Genomic DNA, 14,916 nt, shown 5'->3' with positions numbered 1-14,916 from the left:
CTTCTCAGACTCAAAAAGACATATGCACCCCTAAGTGTACTGCAACACTATTTACAGTAGTCAAGATATGGAAGCAACCTAAGGATGCATTAGTAGATGAATGGATAAGAAGACATAGTACATATACACAATTGAATACTATTCAGCCATAAGAAAGAAACAAATCCTACCATTTGCAACAACATACATGGAGCTGGAGGATATTATGCTCAGTCAAATAAGCCAGGAGGAGAGAGACAAGTGCCAAGTTATTTCCCTCATTTATGGAGCATAACAACAAAGCAAAACTGAAGGAACAAAACATCAGCAGAATCACAGACTCCAAGAAGCGACTAGTGGTTACCAAAGGGGAGGGGTGTGGGAGGATGGGTGGGGAGGGAGGGAGATGGGGATTGAGGGATATTATTTTTAGTACACATGGTGTGGGGGATCACGGGGAAAACTGTAGTGCAGAGAAGCAAATAGCGAATCTGTGACATCTTACTACACTGATGGACAGTGACTGCATTGAGGTATGGGTGGAGACTTGATAATATGGGTAAATGTTGTAACCACGTTGTTTTTTCATGTGAAACCTTCAGAAGAGTGTATATCAATAGTACCTTTATAAACAATTAAAAATAAATAAAAAGAGGGAAAAATATACACTTAAAAATGAAATCATTTTGTACTTCCATCTGTATGATCCCTTTGCTATGACTCATAGATTTCCAGGATAATCATTGTAAATAGGTGGTTGTACATTTTCCAGATGTGCTTCTCTTTAGATCACATGTATACCAACCTTGAAAGATTTGTGCAGTTATGTACTTTTATAGTCTTCCTAAATTTTGCAATCACATAATTTTCTGAAATTGATCTTTTCACTTACCATGACTTCGCCAGAGTTTAATTTCTTCAGTTGATGTGGTTTGGCATGATTCCAGATGTTTACTGGAGAAGCATTTTGCTTTCTAGGTGAATTATTTGTTTGTAATGTTTGGTCCCTTTGTTGATTCATAAAGTTCCTTTATTTTCCCGCACAATAGCACAAATTTTGTAATATTGCTTGCAATATTTACTCCAAGCTTTCCTCTCTTGTGGGTTTTTTTTTCTTTCTGACAGTACAGAAACTGCTTTAGTTTCCATGAAATTTCCTTACTTAAATATCACACAGCTACGACAGAAAAAAAAATGAGTAACGCATAGGGTTGCATCAAATACTAGTCCACTGAGAATTCCAGATTCAAAGCATTGAAACCTTCAGGGCATAAAGGAAAAAATGCTTTAGACATAAGACATAATCCTACATCTGCGAATATTCAGAACACTAATTGGATACTTGTTTGCCTATGGGAGATAGCATGCAAGGTGCCTCTGGCTAAAGTAATTCTGTAAATGATCATTTCCTTCCCTCCATGGAGGTTACTTTTCTTCTGCTTCTGTCTGTGCCCCCCCCACACTCCATCATCCCCAGGACATGTGGGGATCCACATGGGCCTACATGCAGGCCTCAAAGCCTAAGGGATGGGATTTCATTTCCACCATCATCTTCAAGAACGACACATGGTGGAAAGGGTGGTTTGAGTATCCTAACAGCATGGCACAGAAACCAGAAGCATTAGAAATGAGATATATGACCAAAGAAAAGCTTTAAACTCTGGTATAAATCTAATTAGAGAAATTAAATTGACATTAAGGGAAAAAACAACCTTATCCATCCCATACAAAAATGTCACCTCTAAGGAAGGTCAAATTATGGGAAAAATACATGGAACACATTTCATAGGCAAATGTTTAATATTTAATCATATAAATAAATCTGATGAGTAAAAGAGTGCCATCCAGAGCCTACTGAAATAATTCAAATAAGAGCTATACTCACAAACATAGAATAATTCAAATAAGAACTGGGCTCACAAACATAATCAAGAATAAACACATGTGAAAACAATTATGTAGGCATGCACATACATATAGTTACATATACTTGTGTACATCAACATATATACAACATATGAAGAACAGTCTATTCATATGGTGAGGAAAATTTGGGAGACTGTATATATTCATGCAAACCTTCTTATAGAGTAATGCACTCAGAAAAATACATCTGAGGGCTAAAAAATAAATTATCAATGTTGTACATCTTGCTATCTATGTAACAGAATGAAAGAAAAGATATACAAAAATATTTTGTCTAATCAATACATGTTCCTGCACTGCATTAGTTCTTGAAATAAAAAATTTAATTTGAAGTCACAAAAATAACTAATGTAAAATTTTATAATAGTGTGGTATATACCCGTCTGGGAATTTTATTACAAAAAAAAACATGTATGTATGTGGCTTGACTGTGTGTATCTATACCTATGCATTTTCTTTCACATCATTTGAGTGTCTCAATCACACAGATATAGGCTTCTTGTCATAGTTGGGAGGGAGGGGCTGAAGAAAAGTTCTTGCCACTACATTTAATGTACATGGGCTCAGAATCACTCATAATGCTTCATCTGCCACAAAATCTTCCAGAAATTTCCCTCTGGTGGGACTTGGCTCCCTCCCTCCTTCCAAGGATTCTGTAGGTGATGTCCAAGCTGCCATTCTCGATGTGGTCACCATATGGCACAGAACCCCAACTTCTGAATTTCCTCCAGTGAAAAATACTATTTGGGAAAAGGAAAGAATCTATTAAACGTCATTTTGCATTGCAAAAAAAGATGAGCATTTACATGTGGGAGAACATGCAAAATCAGATCATGCTCAGATTACTTTACCTAACAATTTTCTTCTTCTCTCATAACAATATCACACGCCTCTTGGAGGGCTGGTGGATACTGTAGGCCTGATTTGTAAGCAAAGTGGGGCAGAAAGGATTCAGGAACTTTCTACAGTTGTCCCGTCAGATTTCACAGAATTTCTCCCAGGAGGCCAAACGGCTGGGTTAGGGATTTCTACACTGGACTTCTCAAAGGATGAGCCAGGTTATGAGGTATTTCCTTCCAGTTACATAGCTGGCTAGTCCCCCGCCTTTCCTCCTAGACCGGCCAATGCCTCCTTAGCCTCCGATGTGGCTTAAAGAGTCATTTCTGTGCAATTCTCAGACACACCCTACTGGTTTGATTACCCTTAGGCAACTAGTAACTCCACCACTTCATTGTGACCATCTCCAGATACACTTTTCATGGAAAAGGGAACCAAAGACTGTGAGTTCAAAATTTTTCATGGGCTGTAGCTTCACACAATAAACCAAAGACTGTGAAATTTTCAAAATGTCTTATCTGAAGATTTGCCTCAGTTTCACCTCTTCCACTTCTGAGGAGGATGCCCAGAACACAGATCAGTTCAGCAGTGGAAATACAGGGTTGATCCACAGACAGCAATGGGGGCATGTACTTCAGGGAAGCTGTGGAGGCTGTGGACTGACGCTTCTTCTTCTACTCTAATGACAGTCTATGGTTTTTGGCAGATACGGTTTTGCATGGCAGAGAACAGATGAACGTTCCAGAGGGAGAATCACAAATCAGAAAGCTTTTAAATAGATAATCTGCATTGTGAAATACTCCTACTTAAACATATTTTGAAATATTTAAATGAATTTGGAAAAGAGTGAAGAATAAAATAAGGAAGCAAAAGTTTCCATTAACCTCTGATGAGACAACATTATTTTTCACATTCTTATTAATTGTGTGCATAACTTGACCCTGACTTATATTTTCATTGACATAATAGCATTTAACCCCTTTGACATAACTACAAAGTCCACATGGCGATTCTTTCTTGATTTGATGAAAGTGAGCCTCAGATTTCAGGCTGGGAAATTATAGGCAAAAAAAAATTAATCTACTGTCACAGAAGTTCCATAGTTTCCTGGAAACAGGCACAGGTCAGAGAGACAAGGAGGCTGGACACAGGTAAATGGGAAGATGACAAAGGGGGCAGGAAAAGGCTTCCTGGGGTAATGGATATGTTCATTACCTTGACTGTAACGTTGGTTTCACAATGTGTACATATGTCACAACTTACTAAAGCAAATACTTGAAATATGTGCAGGGTATTTGGTGTCAATCATATACCTCAGTAAAGCATTTGAAACAGATTTGTTATTTGTTAAGTCTTTGATGAAGTTAAATGACTCTGGAGAAAAATTCTGACTAAAATGTTCCTGTTATATTAACAGATCCATACTATGTCTCATCAAGTTGGCCCACACTACATTTGTTCAAATAGAAATGATCACTGCTTCATGGATATTGCAACATCAATCTATTGATTTATACAGTCAGAAAAAGATATGTAAATTTGTTGAACCTGCATTTTTAATATCAAGATCCTTCCTCAATCTAGATCATTCACCGCATTCAGACAAAGGCATCTAACATGGGCCTCAGGGAATAATACACATTATGTAGCTGCCGAAAAGAAGAATTTCTCCTGCTAAACCTCTTCTCCTAGGATGAGACCCAGGGGTCCCTTAATTTTAGGCCAGTTTGTGAACCTCACAGGAACTATTCCATAACATGCTCTTTTCATATCTATGAACTCATTTGAGTGTCAGGCATCACATCCCACCAAAGACCCGACCTCCCTGCTGTCCTTGAACCTGGAGTAGAAGCTTCAGCTGCCACCAGGACACAGATCCTCAGAATCAACTTCTTCAGACACTTGATATGAGCTCAGCCACAGGCATGCAGAGCTGCATAGGTAGAGATAGATCCAGCCATCACTACACTTTACTGGACTAACTATGTGCCTCCACCATGCTAGGCACTGGGCTAGTGACCATGACACCGATACTACTTGGTACTGATTGTGACCACCACGTGTTACAAGGGTCTTCTCCCCAGGGCCTTTCTCTTCGGCTTTCCTCGACTATGCACTATTTAGAAACTTCAAAAGCAAAACCAAGTGGCCTGACTTCATGCAGGCATTCATGATCCTGCTGTGAGCACAGGGCTGTGGGCTGCTCACTGGTATCCCTGTATCTTCCCAGCAATGCTGTGGGTGAAGCATTCTCATCCCCATTTTGCCAAGGCGGAAGCTGGGCTCAGAGAGGCGTAACATGTCTTAGCTCCTGCACCCCTGCCTTTAGTAGCAAACGTGGCTCCTGGACAGCCTCAGAGCAGGACCCACACTCCCTGGGGCTGGGCCGGACCCATTGCTTTGCCGCCGAGCCAGCCAGGGCAGCGAGGCCCAAAGTACACACAGATGCCCTGGATCTGGGTCCCTTTGTCTCTCCCTCCCGGGAGGGTGGTCATCTCCCAATGCAGAGTCCCCATCCCAGAGCCCCGCACCCTCAGCTCAGTCCCCAACCCCTGAAGGCGGGACCTTCTCTCCTCGCCAGGCGGCGTCAGTCTCTAGGAAAGAGTCATCACAGCCGCCACAGTGACGTCAGGGAGCTGTGGCAACCCGGATGCTCCCGCTGGCCCACAACACCAGAAGTGCTTCCCACTTGGCCGCATCCCACTCACAGCGCTCAGAAGCTGTGTGCCCTCAGCCACCTGACACCATGGCTTCACTTACCTGCAGGAAGAGCTCTGCCCTGGCGCGGCAAAATCTCTCAACTCCCAGCACACGTTCCACATCTCCTGCATCCCTCCAGTCACCCAGCCATCTATTGAACAGCTAGCAGCCATTAAGGCCAAATGCCACATATCAGTTCAGTGACAGGCTTCTCCTGGACGCCAACAAAGAACTCAAGTGTGGACACAGTGGTGTTCTAAATTCGCATGTTCAATCTGAGAAGTAGCAGCTCGAGAAAGGCTAGAGGTTTCCTATAAATATATGCAAGTTCAGATCCTTATGGTTTTTCTTCTTATTGAAGTATGGATGACAGACAAACATATGTTGGCTTCCACTGTACAACACAGGGGTTCAACAGTTATCCATGCTATGAAAACTTCACCCCCTCTGGTTCGGTTACTATCTGTCAACGTAGGAAGCTGTTACAGAACCATTGACTAAATTCTCCATGCTATACTACCATCCCTGTGACCAACATCTATTATTTGTGTAACTCCTCCCATTCGATTCTCTACACATGCACATAGAAGGTATGCTCATGACATGTGGGTTACATATGACTGCTCACAATTTTCAGTTGAGGGTAAGGATCAGATTTGGGTTTGTGTCAGGGTGTACATGCGCTCTATCTATATATACACATATTACATATAATCAACCAGGTATCTCTACCTTTGAATGTATGTGTGCACACAGTGTTAAATTAGCCAGTTGGAGGCCTGAGGACACCTACTCTGTGTGTCTGTGTGTTTGTGTGTGTTTGTATGTGTATAGGGGGTGTGGTGTGTACTGAAAACATGCAAACAACAGTGTATTTTGCTGAGTGAAGCTGTGATCTGGAGTAAAGGGATCAAACAATGCACAGAAACATTCATCTTCCAGTGTTGGCTAATGATTACCTCTAGGGAAGAATGAAGAAAGAATAAAAATGAATCATGTCCTGGACTAATCTGATGGCTCCCTAAGGTACTGAATGGAAATATTTGCTAAGTAGCAGCCTTGGGTCTGCATCACATTTAGGGTTATGTTAGGTTTGGTTGAAGGGGAGGCTGAGTGCTTAGGATTAGTGACTAGGATTATACATAGGGTTAGGTTTATGGTTACATTTTGCATGTGGGTGTGGGTATGATTAGAGTTAGCTTTCAACATTAGAGTTAGGGTTATGTTAAGTTTTAGGCTTGCACTGATGCTTTTGTGTGGGGGAAGGTAAAGGTGTTGAGGAGAGTTTTGGGGTAGTCGTGGGGTTAGGGTTAGGGTTAGGTGTAGGGTACGGCTTAGCTTGAAGTTCGGTTTTGGGATGGAGTGAGGTTTAGGGTTCAGGCTGAGGGTTAGGATTCAATTTAGGTTTAGGCTTACATTCCATGTAAGTGAGATTGATGGATAGGGGTAGGGGTAGGTGTCAGTTTAGGCTTAGAGTTGGTCTAGTGTAAGTAGCACTGTGAGGATACGGTTACAGTAAGAGTTAGGATTAAGGCTCAATGTTAGTGTTCGCATTACGTTTAGGGTTAGGTTTATATGTTGTATGGGTGAATTTGAGGATGAGGTGTTAAGGTTAGTGCTTAGGCTTAGGGTTAGGGTCAGGGTTAAAATGAAGTGTATGGTGAGGAAATACGTATGGTTAGAGTTAGTTTTAGGCTTTATTTTTAGGGTTAGGCTATAATTTAGGGTTAGTGTTATGGTTTGCTTGGGTGAAGGTGAGGGTGTTGATGGGGGTTTAGAGGAAGGGGTACGTTTAGGGTTTGGCTTGGGGTTAGGTGTTGGGTTTTGCTTAGGGTGTATTTAGGGTTGTGGTTTGGGCTAAGTATTGGGTTTAGAGTAACAGGTTCAACTACGGTTTGGGATTACGCGTGTGTTTGTGAAGTTGTGCGTGTGGGTTTTTGGACAGGCACAGGGTTTGTGTTATGGTTAGGTCCAGCTATATTTGTAGGGTGAGGATATGGTTAGGGTTTGACTTAGGATGATGATTCGCAGTTAGTATTTGGGTTAGGTTGAGGTTTAGGATTGCATCAGATGTGGTTGAAGGTGAGGGGGAGGTGCTAGGGTATGTGGCTATGGTTAGGGTTAGGGTTAAGTTGAAGGATAAGTATAGGGTGAGGATATGCTTATGGTTAGAGTTTGGGTTCAGCTTTATTCTTGGCGTTTGTGTTAGGTTTAGTTTCAGGGTTCCATAAGGAGAGGGTGTGTGGATGGGGAAGTAGAGGTAGGAAAGTGATCAGGGTTAGGGTGAGTTGTTGGGATAGGCTTCAGATGAATTTAGGGTAACTGTTAGAGTTAAGTATGGGTTTTAGAGTGAGGGTAAGGATACTGTAGGAATTCATATGTAAAGTATAAAAATCATAAGTATAATCATATTTGACTTGGTTGTTTATAGTTCATGATTCGTAGTCAAAACAGAAACAGTTTCTGTGATACGAGTGCTCTTGTATTGTTCCCTATGTAAGAACTTGTTCACCATGTGAGAAATTGTTCGTTATGCTTCAGAAGATTGGAGACTGATAAGCGTTGGACTTCATTAATGGTTGTGCATAGAGTCCCCTATACAGGATCTTATTGTTGTTAACAGCCATTTAATCAATTCATATGAGAGGTGCCTGTTTGGTCTTTATGTAATTTGATCACTCTCGCCTTGCAGGCTTTACAAACTCCCCCGGTGTCTGAAATCAAGTCAGACACACAAGAGTGTGAGAGAGAACTCTTAGATGATGTGGTGGAATCAAGTAAGCAGTCTTCATCCCTACATCTGTCTGACTCCTCTTCGTCCTCCTCTTCCTCTTCTTCAGAGACTGATGATGAGAGTTCTGTTCGTTCCTCTCATCGTAAAAAATCCTTAGTCTCTGTTCCTGCTGCAATTGCTTTCACAGCAGGAATATGTAAAGCCCAGAGGGAGGGTGATATAGATGCTTATCCGACACCCTTAGTAGCACCAGTTAATTTAACTCCTTTTGGGCCAGGTGAGGATGCTGATTTTCCACAAAGAGGGGTCAAAGCACTTTATACACCTATTCCTTACAAGACATTAAAAGATTTTAAACAGGCTATTTCTTCTTATGGTACTAATTCTCCATATGTTGTGGGTCTCTTGAGAGGGTCAGCAGAACAGGAAAAGATGATTCCTTACAATTGGGATTTATTGGCTCATACTGATTTAGACTCTTCTGAGTTTTTACAATTTAAAACGTGGTGGTATGAAGAAGCAAAAGCACAAGCTTTGAGAAATCAGCATGCCAACCTCCAATTCTTATAACTGCTGAACAACTAGCAGGACAAGGAGATTGGTTGCAGATAGGAAGACAAGCTAGATACGAAGACATGGCAGTAACACAAGTACATATGTGTTGCTTAAAAGCCTGGGGAACCTTGCCATTTAGTAAACTTAAACAAGGGCTTAATGAATCCTAGGTTGACTTTGTTGTGAGATTGCAAGATAATTTGAGAAAGACAGTAGCACATCCCGATTTGAGAGATCTGTTGTTACAGATGCTAGCCTATGATAATGCAAATAAGAGTGTCGGAGAGTTCTTAGACCTTTAAAAGCCGCAAGAGCTAGAATGGAAGATTATATCAAGGCCTGTGCTGATATAGGTTCCCCTACATATCAAGCTAAATTACTAGCAACCGCTATGAAGAGAAAGTGAAAGGGAAATGCAAGAAATTTGAAATGTTTTGGTTGTGGCAGACAAGAGCATATGGAAAGAGACTTCCGATCACAAAAGACGACAACAGAGTCAAATTTTAAAAATAAACCACCATCAATTTGCCTGAAATATAAAAACGGGAGACATTAGTCTAACGAATGTCATTCAAAATTTGATAAAGATGGTAATCCTATCAATGAGTCTCAGCCTTTAAACCTTCAACCAGGCCAGCCTCTGAGGCCCTAGAAAATAATACAGAGGCATCCTCTCCAATTAAAAGAACATGGCATGATTTACAAGCAGCAACTAAAGGAAGTGCTGCTGTAGATCTTGCCTCTTCTCAATCTGTATATTTACACCAGTCACAAGGAGTGCAATTACTTAGTACAGAAATTTTTGGTCCTTTACCAACCAATTCTGTAGGACTACTTTTAGGCCAGAGTAGCTAGACACTAAAAGGATTAATGGTAAGACCTAGAGTTATTGATCAAGATTATATGGGTGAGATTAAAATAATGGTATCCTCTGATAAAGAATTATATATACCTCAAAAAGAAAGAATTGCTCAATTACTTTTACTTCCTTATCTCCCACCTTCAACAACATTTTATGAAAGAGGACAAGGTGGATTTAGAAGTACAAATAAACAAATATAGCTTAATACAAAAATCATGGAGGCGGAGCCAACGTGGTGGCGTGAGTAGGACAGTGGGGATCTCCTCCCAAAAACATATATATTTTTGAAAATACAACAAATACAACTAATCCTAAAAGAGAGACCAGAAGACACAGGACAACATCCAGAACACAACTACACCAGCGAGAACCCAGCGCCTGGTAAAAGGGGTAAGATACAAGCCCCGACCTGGCGGGACCCGAAAACACCTCCCCCCAGATCCTGGCGGGAGAAGAATAGGCAGAGCGGGAGGGAGACGGAGCCCAGGACTGCTGAACACCCAGCCCCAGCCATCTGGGCCAGAGCGCAGGCACAGTGCATGCGTGGGGTCCTGGATACTAGGGAAACAGGGCAGCAAGAACAGTGAGAGGGTGCCGAAGCTGATGCCCCTGTGACAAAGAAAAGCAGGGACTTTTTGAAAGTCTTAAAGGGACAGGGATTTAACAGCTGGACGGAAACAGCATAGGTCACAGCCCAGTGGCTGTAAATTACACGGAAAACCGGCGAACTAACCCCCTGGGCAACAGCTCCAAGACCCGTCATGGAGGTAAACAGCCAAACAGCACCCCCCCCAGTCCATTACCCCTCCGGCGCTGCGAAAGCAGAGAAACAGCATGAGGCAAAATACACCCACAGAAAGGCAGAAAGGAAAATTCTTATACTTCAGCTGGGAAAGATACAAAGACCCAGCCTACACGCAATTACACAACACAAGCCATTAGGGGTGGCAGTTGTCCCAGTAAAGAAAGGCCAGTAGCAAGTGAAAAGTTTGGCCCTCCCAGCTGACAGTCAATAGCACCTGTCAACATGAAAAGGCAAAAAAATATGATCCAGACAGCTTCGGCATCTGCTACATCTTCCCCTGAGAAGGAACCTGGGGAGATAGAGTTAGTCCGTATTCCTGAAAAAGAATTCAAAACAAAAGTCATAACCATGTTGATGGACTTGCAGAGAAATATGCAAGAACTAAGGAAGGAGAATACAGAAATAAAACAAGCTCTGCAAGAACTTCAAAACAGAATGGACGAGATGCAAGAGACCACAGATGGACTAGAAAACAGAGAACAGGAGTGCAGAGAAGCTGATGCGGAGAGAGATAAAAGGATCTCCAGGAATGAAAGAATTTTAAGACAGCTGAGTGACCAATTGAAAAGGAATAATATACGCATTATAGGGATTCCAGAAGAAGAGAGAGAAAAAGGGATAGAAAGTGTCTTTGAAGAAATAATTGGCGAAAACTTCCCCAAACTAGGGGAAGAAATGGCCTCGCAGACCACAGAGGTACAGAGAAATCCCATGACAAGGGATCCAAGGAGGGCAACACCAAGACACGTAATAATTAAAATGGCAAAAATCAAAGACAAGGACAAAGTATTAAAGGCAGCCAGAGAGAAATAAAAGGTTACCTACAAAGGAAAACCCATCAGGCTATCATCAGACTTCTCAACAGAAACCCTACAGGCCAGAAGAGAATGGCATGATATACTTAATGCAATGAAACAGAAGGGCCTCGAACCAAGACTACTATAACCAGAATGAATATCATTTAAATATGAAGGAGGGATTAAACAATTCCCAGATAAGCAAAAGTTGAGGGAATTTGCCTCCCACAAACCACCTCTTCACGACATCCTACAGGGACTGCTCTAGATGGGAGAAATCCTAAAAAGAGCACAGAACAAAACACCCAACATATGAAGAAGGGAGGACGAGGAATAAGAAGGGAGAGAAATAAAGAATCATCAGACCACATTTATAACAGCTCAACACGCGAGTTAAGTTAGACAGTAAGATAGTAAAGAAGCTAACCTTGAACCTTTGGTAACCACAAACTTAAAGCCTGCAATGGCAATAAGTACATACCTTTCAATAATCACCCTAAATGTAAACGGAATGAATGAAACAATCAAAAGACATAGAGTAAGAGAATGGATAAAAAAGTAAGATCCATCCATATGCTGCTTACAAGAGATTCCCCTCAAACCCAAAGACATGCACAGATTTAAAGTCAAGGGATGGTAAAAGATATCTCATGCAAACAACAAAGAGAAGAAAGCAGGTGTTGCAATTCTGGTATCAGACAAAACGGACTTCAAAATAAAGAAATTAACAAAAGACAAAGAAGGACATTACATAATGATAAAGGGCTCAGTCCATCAAGAGTATATAACCATTATAAATATATATGGACAAAATACAGGAGCACCAACATACCTGCAACAAATATTAACAGAACTAAAGGAGGAAATAGAATGCAATGCATTCATTCTAGGAGACTTCAACACACCACTCATTCCAAAGGACAGATCCACCAGACAGAAAATAAGTAAGGACACAGAGGCACTGAACAACACACTAGAACAGATGGACCTAATAGACATCTACAAAACTCTACATCCAAAAGCAACAGGATACACATTCTTCTCAAGTGCACACGGAACATTCTCCAGAATAGACCACATACTAGGCCACAAAAAGAGCCTCAGTAAATTCCAAAAGATTGAAATCCTACCAACCAATATTTCAGACCACAAACGCATAAAACTAGAAATAAACTGTACAAAGAAAGCAAAAAGGCTCACAAACACATGGAAGCTTAACAACACACTCCTAAATAATCAATGGATCAATGACCAAATCAAAATGGAGATACAGCAATATGTGGAAACAAACGACAACAACAACACTAAGCCCCAACTTCTGTGGGACACAGCAAAAGCAGTCTTAAGAGGTAAGTATATAGCAATCCATGCATATTTAAAAAAGGAAGAACAAACCCAAATGAATGGTCTAATGTCACAATTATCGAAATTGGAAAAAGAAGAACAAATGAGGCCTAAGGTCAGCAGAAGGAGAGATATAATAGAGATCAGAGAAGAAATAAATAAAATTCAGAAGAATAAAACAGTAGCAAAAATCAATGAAACCAAGAGCTGGTTCTTCGAGAAAATAAACAAAATAGATAAGCCTCTAGCCAGACTTATTAAGAGGAAAAGAGAGTCAACACAAATCAACAGTATCAGAAACGAGAAAGGAAAAATCACGACGGACCCCACAGAAATACAAAGAACTATTAGAGAATACCATGAAAACCTATATGCTAACAAGCTGGGAAACCTAGGAGAAATGGACAACTTCCTAGAAAAATACAACCTTCCAAGATTGACCAAGAAAATCTAAACAGACCAATTACCAGCAACGAAATTGAAGCGGTAATCAAAAAACTACCAAAGAACAAAACCCCAGGGCCAGATGGATTTACCTCGGATATTTATCAGACATACAGGGAAGACATAATACCCATTCTCCTTAAAGTTTTCCAAAAAATAGAGGAGGAGAGGATACTCCCAAAATCATTATATGAAGCTAACATCACCCTAATACCAAAACCAGGCAAAGACCCCACCAAAAAAGAAAACTACAGACCAATATCCCTGATGAACGTAGATGCAAAAATACTCAACAAAATATAAGCAAACCGAATTCAAAAATACATCAAAAGGATCGTACACCATGACCAAGTGGGATTCATTCCAAGGATGCAAGGATGGCACAACATTCGAAAGTCCATTAACATCATCCAACACATCAACAAAAAGAAAGACAAAAACCACATGATCATCTCCATAGATGCAGAAAAAGCATTTGACAAAGTTCAACATCCATTCATGGTAAAAACTCTCAGCAAAATGGGAATAGAGGGCAAGTACCTCACCATAATAAAGGCCATCTATGAAAAACCCACAGCCAACATTATGTTGAACAGCGAGAAGCTGAAAGCTTTTCCTATGAGATTGGGAACTAGACAGGGATGGGCACTCTACCCAATGTTATTTAACGTAGTATTGGAGGACCTAGCCACGGCAATCAGACAAAACAAAGAAATACAAGGAATACAGATTGGTAAAGAAGAAGTTAAACTGTCAATATTTGCAGATGACATGATACTGTACATAAAAAATCCTAAAGACTCCACCCCAAAACTACTAGAACTGATATCGGAATACAGCAAAGTTGCAGAATACAAAATCAACACACAGAAATCTGTGGCTTTCCTATACACTAACAATGAACCAACAGAAAGAGAAATCAGGAAAACAACTCCATTCACAATTGCATCAAAAAAAATAAAATACCTCGGAATAAACCTAACCAAAGATGTGAAAGACTTTTACTCTGAAAACTACAAGTCACTCTGAAGAGAAATTAACGGGGACACTAACAGATGGAAACGCATCCCATGCTCATGGCTAGGAAGAATTAATATCTTCAAAATGGCCATCCTGCCCAAAGCAATATACAGATTTGATGCAATCCCTATGAAACTACCAGCAACATTCTTCAATGAACTGGAACAAATAATTCAAAAATTCATATGGAACCACCAAAGACCCCGAGTAGCCAAAGCAATTCTGAGAAAGAAGAATAAAATAGGGGGGATCTCACTCCCCAACTTCAAGCTCTATTATAAAGCCATAGTTATCAAGACAATTTGGAACTGGCACAGTAAAAGAGCCACAGACCAATGGAACAGACTAGAGAATCCAGACATAAACCCAGACATATATGGTCAATTAATATTTGACAAAGGAGCCATGGACATACAATGGCGAAATGACAGTCTCTTCACCAGATGGTGTGGCAAAACTGGACAGCTACATGTAGGAGAATGAAACTGGACCATTGTCTAACCCCATATACAAAAGTAAACTCAAAATGGATCAAAGACCTCAATGTAAGTCATGAAACCATTAAACTCTTGGAAGAAAACATAGGCAAAAACCTCTTAGACATAAACATGAGTGACCTCTTCTTGAACATATCTCCCCAGGCAAGGAAAACAACAGCAAAAATGAACAAGTGGGACTATATTAAGCTGAAAAGATTCTGTACAGCCAAAGACACCATTAATAGAACAAAAATGCACCCTACAGTATGGGAGAATATATTTGAAAATGACACATCTGATAAAGGCTTGATGTACAGAATATATAAACAGCTCACACACCTCAATAAACAAAAAACAAATAACCCAATTAAAAAATGGACAGAGGAACTGAACAGACTGTTATCCAAAAAAGAAATACAGATGGCCAACAGACA

This window comes from Manis pentadactyla, chromosome X (genome assembly GCF_030020395.1).
Source record: "Manis pentadactyla isolate mManPen7 chromosome X, mManPen7.hap1, whole genome shotgun sequence".
Taxonomy (NCBI): Eukaryota; Metazoa; Chordata; class Mammalia; order Pholidota; family Manidae; genus Manis; species Manis pentadactyla.
The sequence above is the reverse complement of the archived record's forward strand: the minus strand, read 5'-3'. Positions refer to the sequence as shown.